Below are 9,341 nucleotides of genomic sequence, written 5' to 3' on the forward strand. Positions count from 1 at the left end.
TTGTAGTAGAGTGCAATTTCGGTTAACTTGTACTTATGATATTGGATTTGTAAATTATCACCGAGGTGGTAAGTTGGTGAATCTCGTTGGGAGATAATGGACGTGTTGGCGAGCAAGGTGAAATCCTTCGGTTAAGGGAGGTGTGTGTCGGGTTCTCTTTTGGAGAATTATTGTTTGGTACCTATGTTTGGTATAGGTGGTTCTTGCTCGATTATGGATGGTTAGTGGTCCGCTAGGGTTTACTGTAGTGTAGCAGAGCGCGATGTTGCACGACTCGATGATTGAGGCCGAAAGTGCGTATGTGATAGATGAAGCATGACCTTCGGGGTCCACTGACTTCATCGTGGGATTGTTGATTGATGAAGCATGACTTTCGAAGTCCGCTGACTTCATCATGGGATTGTGATTAATGAAGCATGACTTTCGGGGTCCGCTGACTTCATTATGGTATGGTTGATTGATGAAGCATGATCTTTAGTGTCCGCTGACTTCATCATGGGAGTACGTGATTGGTGGAGCATGACTTTCGGGGTCCGCTGACTTCATCATGAGCGTGGTGTTATATCGGTGAAGCATGATCTTCGGGTCCGCTGACTTCATCCGGTGTTGAGATTGGTGAAGCATGATCTTCGGGTCCGCTGACTTCATCATGGTTGTGGATCGCGTGTGTTTTCGGATTCACGATGACGCGTGTAGTTCGGTCATCTTATCGGAATGAATCTCGTGTAGTTCGGATTCATGGTGACTCGTGTAGTTTGGTCATCTTATTGAGGTAGTAATCTCGTGTGGTTTCGAATTACTAAGGCTCGTGTAGTTCAGCCAACCTCGATGTTGTGGAAGTGAATCTCGTGTAGTTCAGATTCACAAATGACTCGTGTGGTTTCGGTCATTGTATTGAGGAGTGAGTCTCGTGTAGTTCGGATTCACAAATGACTCGTGTAGTTCGGTCATTCCTCTGGGATAGTGACTCTCGTGTAGTTCGGATTCACTATGGCGCGTGTAGTTCGGCCATTCCCGATTGTGTTGTGGTGAAGGTAGTGAGTCGCGTGTAGTTCGGATTCACTAAGGCGCGTGTAGTTTTCGGCCGGCTTTCGTGTGGTGTGATCTATCGGTTGTTTTATACACCGATGGTGGAGTCGTAAGGACCGCGTGGTTTGATCTATTGGTGTTTTATGCACCAATGGTGGGGTCGTGAGGACCGTGTTGTGAGAACTATCGGTTATTTTATACACGATGGTGGGGTCGTGAGGACCATGTTGTGAGATTAGTGAGGCGATAGTCGTGTTTCGCTCACATGTTGCTATGGGTGTGACGATAGTTGATTTGGTACACCTTGGGATTTGCATTTCCATAGTCGTTTTGGGCGCTATCGGTTTTAGCCGTTTGCTTTATGATGTTACGGTAGTTGCGTTTTGGTCGTATTGCGCACTACCAGGGATGTCTAATGATTGGTGTTATCCGTAAGGATTCGTTTGGTTCGGTCTTCATCGTTCGGGTTGTTGACCTTAGGTTGAGACTTGGTTGCTTTTAGTGTTGTACTCGGTAAGGGTACGCTAAGGGATTGATATCTCGGTACGAGATTGGTTGATTTTTCCCGATGTTAGGGAATGAGCATGGTTTTAGTGCTTGGATTGGTGGATTTGATAAATCGCGGGTGACGATTTAGTTTTTAAAGGCGATTCATTGGGAAGAATTGCCTAGGAAGGTCGGTTGGGACTTATGTTTGAGGACCGTGGAGTGTGGTCCGTTTGGTTAAGTGACGAGGATCACGAGGACGTGATCGATTATAAGTGGGGGAGAGTTGTAAGACCCCAATATTTATTTTACACAGAGTTTTAAATGATGTACGTATCGTAGGTGAAGCGTGGTATGGAATAGAAGCTCAGAACCTGTTCAGAGGGTTATGCGCGCCGCGCACCTTGAGGTGAGCGCGCCGCGCACCTGGTCTGCGACAGAAATCTAACTTTTTCAAATTAGAGTTTAATGAGGGGCTTTTTAGTCTTTTCACTTGAGGCCGGATTTGAGAGTTTATCAGATGGTTTGGATCCAATTTTGGATCATTTTCACATCCACAAACACACACTAAACTATCTAGAGAGAGAGGGAGATTTCTAGAGAGAGATTTGGGGTTTTGGAGAAGAAGGAGCTTGAATTGATCAAAGTCTCGGGTTTTAAAGTTGTTCACCTCGTTCCTAGCTACGTTTTGGTGGTTGTGGTAAGTTCTAACTCCGAATTTCATTGTTTGATTTTGATAATCAAGTTAGGGTTTGAACTTAAATTGATGAGAAACCCATTTAAACTCTTGGAGTGAGTTTAGTGATGCTAGTAATCGGGTTTGTTGTTATTGTTGGTGGATTTTGGGTTGGTGAACTAATTGGCCATGATTAGGACTTGAAATTGGGTTTAATCACTTAAGTTAGTGATTATGGAAGTATTGAAACCCATTTAGGGTTATTTGGTTGACTAGTTTTGACTTTGGGTCAAAATTAGGGTTTAGTGATGATTATGACCCAATTGGCGATTTAATGAGGTTTATAAACTTAAAATGGATTAAGTTGAAGTATAAAACCGAGTTAAAGGTGTTTTGGTGTCAAAACTTGTAATTGGTGAGATTTTGACCTTATGGGTAAAAATTAGGGTTTATGGGCAATTTGGAGATTTGTAAGTGTTTAACACTTGTGTTCGGGTTTAATTGGCGTGTTAGGACCATTCTCACTTGTGTTAGTGATTATTGGTTAATTTTAGGCGCGGTTTGTACTTGGAAGTGCATTTGGGTCGAATTTGCACTAAGTGTCAAATTGGGTTGGTTTGTAAATCCAATCTAAGTGTGTTGTTGAATTTGTGATAATGGAATAGGTACTTTCCATTGGGGAGTTGCGATTTACTTGGAAGCATTCATCAAGGTGAGTGTTAATATCCTATGTGCATATGTATGTGTAGGATGGGTGCGGGTCGGGTGAGGTGGTTCTCGGTTATAGAGCTCACTTCACATATAGGTGGATTTGATGGACTTTTGTATGAGTCCAAATGGCACGGTTGTGCGTTTTGGTTGACCATCTTTGGCGAAGTACGCGTTCTCGTGTACATTATCACACGTGGTTGTGATGTGGTTGATATAACCCCAATGGCGAAGGGTTTAATGTTGAGAAGTGAATCGCGTGTGGTTTCGGATTCACGATGACGCGTGTGGTTTCGGTCATCTTATCAAATGAATCTCGTGTAGTTCGGATTCATGGTGACTCGTGTAGTTCGGTCATCTTATTGAGGTAGTAATCTCGCGTGGTTCGGATTACTAAGGCTCGTGTAGTTCTGCCAACCTCGATGATGTAGAGATAGTAATCTCGTGTAGTTTCGGATTACTAAGGCTCGTGTAGTTCGGCCAATCTTCATTGTGGTATTTGGTTCTCGGTATTGGGTTAAGGGGTTAACCTTGTGCGTTATATATATATATATATATATATATATATATATATATATATATATATATATATATATATATATATATATATATATATATATATATTGTTATATATTAATGTATTGTTGTAGTGTAGCTAACCCTCCGGGTGTAGCTTCTTGGCGTTGTTCACATCGTCGTTGGTGAACTTATAATTGTTGTTGTATCTTTAGCTCGTTGCTTAGAGATCGTACGGTATGCTTAATGTAGTGCCTTATATATGGATGCTTCGGTATGCGGTATTTGTTATTTCGTGGCGTGTCCATTTTATGCATATATATGTATGTAGTATATTATCATTCACTAAGCATTAGCTTACCCTCTCGTTGTTGACATTTTTATAGATTGCATGGATGCGGTGGCTCGGGTAAACGGGGACTAGTGGACTCGCATAGTTGCTTTAGAAGATCTTGCTTTTGGATGGATTAGGATTGGGTAGCGTATCCCCAATCGCCATGCTCGGTCTTTATTTTTGTGTTAAAAATCATGTGGTCGAAACTTGTATTTTGTACGAAAGTCGTAAAACGGCCGATGTGGGCCCGGTCTCGTAAAACTCATTTTATTATTGGAACGTGTTAGTTTTAACTAATATAAATTGTTGTGAAAAGCGTTTGGTCTAAAAGTGTCGGGAAGTCGAAGATCTTTTCGCGAAAAATGGACATTTTGATCAGAACTGTCACAGGCCTTGTGCGCGCCGTGCACAGGAAGTGGTGCGCGCCACGCACCCTTCTGTCCAGTTTAAAAAAAAATTTATTCCACGTTTTTGGTTGGTTAACGGGTTGGGATGTTACAACAAGCTCCGGGTCTTCCTGTGCCTCTGCCGCATTAATATTGAAAACTCTTCCGCGGCCTTGTCCATTCGTGTTCTCCTGGTTCGGGCAATTTCTAATAATGTGGCCCAGTTTTCCACATTTATAACAAACTACATTGGCATAACTTGCTCCGACACTACTTGCTCCGCCATTACTCGTTCGGACACCATTTGTTCCTTTCATTCCGTTAACCCCTGGTCCGTAGACCTCACACTTCGCCGCGCTATGACCATTTCTTTTACACTTGTTGCAAAATTTGGTGCAGAACCCCGAGTGATACTTTTCACACCTTTGGCATAGCTATTTCTGATTGTTGTTGTTGTTGTTGCGGTTGTTATTGTTGTTGGGATGATTGTTGTTGTTGTTGTTGTTGTTGTGCCGTTTGTTGTAGTTGCGATTGATGTTGCGATTGTTGGGATAGTTGTTGTTTTGGTGACTCTTATCACCGTCTTCCTCCCACTTTCTTTTGACTAGCTTCACGTTGGCCTCTTTCTTTAACTCTTATCTCGTGTGAACTTATATCTTCTTAGATTCTCTCCGGTAACCCTTTCACAAACGCGTCGATCTTCTCTTCCTCATCTTCGAACGCTCTCGAACACAATAGGCACAATTCTGTGAATCGTCTTTCGTACGAAGTAATATCAAATCCCTGTGTTCGTAACCCTCTAAGTTCTGACTTGAGCTTATTGACCTCGGTTCTGGGACGGTACTTCTCGTTCATCAAGTGCTTGAATGCTGACCACGGTAGCGCGTAAGCAGCATCTTGTCCCACTTGCTCTAGATAGGTATTCCACCAAGTTAACGCAATACATGTGAAGGTATGCATAGCGTACTTCACTTTGTCTCCTTCAGCACACTTACTTATGGCAAACACCGATTCAACTTTCTCGGTCCACCGTTTCAATCTGATTGGTTCTTCGGTCCCATCAAATTCTGAAAGTTTGCAGGCAGTGAATTCCTTGTAGGAGCATCCTACACGATTTCTTGCGCCGTTAGCTGTATTGCTAGATTCAGAGTTATTGTTGGTATGTAGCATGGCCTGTACTGCGGCTATGTTTGAAACAAGAAAGGCACGAAATTCCTCTTCGCTCATATTCAAGGTGTGTCGAGTAGTCGGTGCCATTTCCTTCAAAATAGTCAAATGAAACAAGTTAATCATACAGAATATTAAGAGTAGTCAATAGTATCTCGTAGCATAATATGAACTCATTTATAAAAGTTTTTTCTTCATATTAGCGTTTTATAAGTTTAAATTCGGGTACTACCTACCCGTTAAGTTCATACTTAGTAGCTAATATACAATTCAACTACTACAATTCCATATGAAAAACTGATTATAATAATATATCACATACAAATATTCTTCAAACTTACAACTTCGCTATATTACATATAACATGAAATATAGTACACTATGATACATGACAGTTTTGAAGATAAATCTAGTTAATACGTAAGTTGTTCAGCAAAGGAAATAAAGACACGTAATTCATAAGTCCAGAAACAAGTCATGCATTCTGGTTTTACTAAGACGACTTCCCATCCTTGGTCTTTTGGAAAATAACCGTTATGACCATTGGCTAGGCAGCATGTTGTAATGTCGTCAAAAGGACGAGGGTTTCGTAATGTCCAACAGCCCTGTAATAATCTAAAAACCTTGTTTCTCACCCCAACTACTAAATCCGTCACTTGTGGGAAAGTTTTATTTAAAAGCTGCAATCCGATGTTCTTTTTCTCACTTTGGTAAGAAGCGAGCATCACTAACCCGTAAGCATAACATGCTTCTTTATGTTGCATGTTAGAAGCTCTTTCTAATTCACGAAATCCTATGTTGGGATATGTTGAGTCAAAATAGGTTCTTAACCCATAGCATAAAATTGCATTTGGGTTCCCCGCATTTAACGCTTTAAAGAAAACACGGCGTAACTTAAAGTCTTCCCAATGTGATATACCCCACTAATCAAAGAAAAGCCTTTTATAAACTAAGGCATTTCTGGAAAGTCTTTCAAATGTTTGACAAGTTAATTTCGCCATAACTAAATGTGCTGATGAATTCTGACCGACTCTAGACAAGATTTCCTCAATCATATCCTCTGGTAGGTCTTCTAAAATATTCGGTTGTCTACCCTTAACGTCCATTTTGTTTTTATACTATAAAATAGACAAGGATTAGATTCGTTTTCCACATTGGTTTAGAAAAACCTGGTGGTTTAGAGGTTCCCGGGTTATTGTTACGATATTGAAAATACGGGTGTTGACGGTACATATAAAGTTCATCGGGGTCGGAATCAGATTTCTCTATTTTGATGCCTTTTCCCTTATTATTTTCTTTTGCCTCATTAAATTGGGTCGGGGTAATTTCTATAACATCAGCGGAATCCTCACCAGGATCCGATTCATCGGAAAATTGGTAATTTTCCCAATATTTTGCTTCCTTAGCGGAAACACCATTGACCATTATTAACTTTGGTCCATTGGTTGAGGATTTTCTTTTATTTGACCGGTTTTCTGTAGTTCCTACTATTCCCCCCTCCGGAACCTCGTCTTCTTCCGGTTCCTCTTCTTCTGGTTCCTCTTCTTCCGGTTCCTCTTCTTCCGGTTCCGTTTCCTCTTCTTCCGGTTCTTCGAGAACTTGTGAATCTTGCCAATATATATTCGACTCTTCGTTATTATTAGGTGAGTCAATGGGATTTGTGCTAGAGGTAGACATCTATCACACAATATCAAACATGTTAAGAGATTAATATATCACATAATATTTACATGTTAATAATATATAGTTTCCAACAAAAATGTTAAGCAATCATTTTTAAAGAAAACACGGTCGAAGTCCAGACACACTAATGCATCCTAACAAACTCGATAAGACACACTAATGCAAATTTTTGGGTTCTCTATAACCAACGCTCGGATACAAACTGAAATGTCCCATTCATATTGATTATAAACGTTCCATATTAATTGATTTCGTTGCGAGGTTTTGACCTCGATATGAGATGTTTTTCAAAGACTGCATTCATTTTTAAAACAACCATAACCTTTATTTTATCAATAATGGTTTTAAAAACATTACGTAGATTATCAAATAATGATAATCAAAAATATACTGTTTACACACGACCATTACATAATGGTTTACAATAGAAATATATTACATCGACATATGTTTCTTGAATGCAGTTTTTACACAATATCATACAAACATGGACTCCAAATCTTGTCCTTATTTTAGTATGCAACAGCAGAAGCTCTTAATATTCACCTGAGAATAAACATGCTTTAAACGTCAACAAAAATGTTGGTGAGTTATAGGTTTAACCTATATATATCAAATCGTAACAATAGACCACAAGATTTCATATTTCAATACACATCCCATACATAGAGATAAAAATAATTCATATGGTGAACACCTGGTAACCGACATTAACAAGATGCATATATAAGAATATCCCTATCATTCCGGGATACCCTTCGGATATGATATAAATTTTGAAGTACTAAAGCATCCGGTACTTTGGATGGGATTTGTTAGGCCCAATAGATCTATCTTTAGGATTCGCGTCAATTAGGGTGTCTGTTCCCTAATTCTTAGATTACCAGACTTAATAAAAAGGGGCATATTCGATTTCGATAATTCAACCATAGAATGTAGTTTCACGTACTTGTGTCTATTTTGTAAATCATTTATAAAACCTGCATGTATTCTCATTCCAAAAATATTAGATTTTAAAAATGGGACTATAACTCACTTTCACAGATATTTCCTTCCTCGGAAATAAGACTTGGCCACAGATCGATTCACGAACCTATACAAATATGTACATATATATCAAAGTATGATCAAAATATAATTACAACCATTTTTATTATGTTTTAAAGATTTGAGTGTATTAAGTCAGCTGTCCTCGTTAGTAACCTACAACTAGTTGTCTACAGTTAGATGTACAGAAATAAATCGATATATATTCTCTTGAATCAATCCACGACCCAGTGTATATACGTCTCAGGCTAAATCACAACTCAAAGTATATATATTTTTGTAATCAACCTCAACCCTGTATAGCTAACTCCAACATTACTGCATATAGAGTGTCTATGGTTGTTCCAAATAATATATATACATGGGTCGATATAATATGTCAAAACATTTACATACGTGTCTATGGTATCCCAAGATTACATAATATATTAGAATACATGTATAATACAATATAAGTTAGCTAGGATATGATTTGTATAGATTTGTTAAACATTTTCCGTAGCTAAAAAGATCAAAAATATCCGATTTTGTTTTAAGCATAACTTCTTCATTTTAAATCCGTTTTGAGTGAATCAAATTGCTATGGTTTCATATTGAACTCTAATTTAAGAATTAAAACAGAAAAAGTATAGGTTTATAGTCAAAAATTTAAGTTACATGTCAATTACTAAAGAGGTAGTCATTTCCGTTGAAAGAACGACATCTTGATGACCATTTTGAAAAACATACTTTCACTTTGAGTTTAACAAAGATTTTGGGATATAGTTTCATGTTCATATGAAAAATCATTTTCCCAGAAGAACAACTTTTAAATCAAAGTTTATCATAGTTTTTAATTATCCAAACCAAAATAGCCCCCAGTTTCACTACGACGGTGTATATCCGATTTTATGGTGTTCATCGTGTTTCCAGGTTTTAAATCATTAAGTTAGCATATAATATAGATATAGAACATGTGTTTAGTTAATTTTAAAAGTCAAGTTAGAAGGATTAACTTTTGTTTGCGAACAAGTTTAAAATTAACTAAACTATGTTCTAGTGATTACAAGTTTAAACCTTCGGATAAGATAGCTTTATATGTATGAATCGAATGATATTATGAACATCATTACTACCTCAAGTTTTCTGGATAAAACTAATGGAAATGATAAAAATGGATCTAGCTTCAAAGGATCCTTGGATGGCTTGAAAGTTCTTGAAGCAGAATCATGACACGAAAACAGTTCAAGTAAGATTTTCACTCGAAATAAGATTGTTATAGTTGTAGAAATTGAATCAAAGTTTGAATATGAATATTACCTTGAATTAG

The sequence above is a fragment of the Rutidosis leptorrhynchoides genome, chromosome 6, assembly GCF_046630445.1.
Source record: "Rutidosis leptorrhynchoides isolate AG116_Rl617_1_P2 chromosome 6, CSIRO_AGI_Rlap_v1, whole genome shotgun sequence".
NCBI lineage: Eukaryota > Viridiplantae > Streptophyta > Magnoliopsida > Asterales > Asteraceae > Rutidosis > Rutidosis leptorrhynchoides.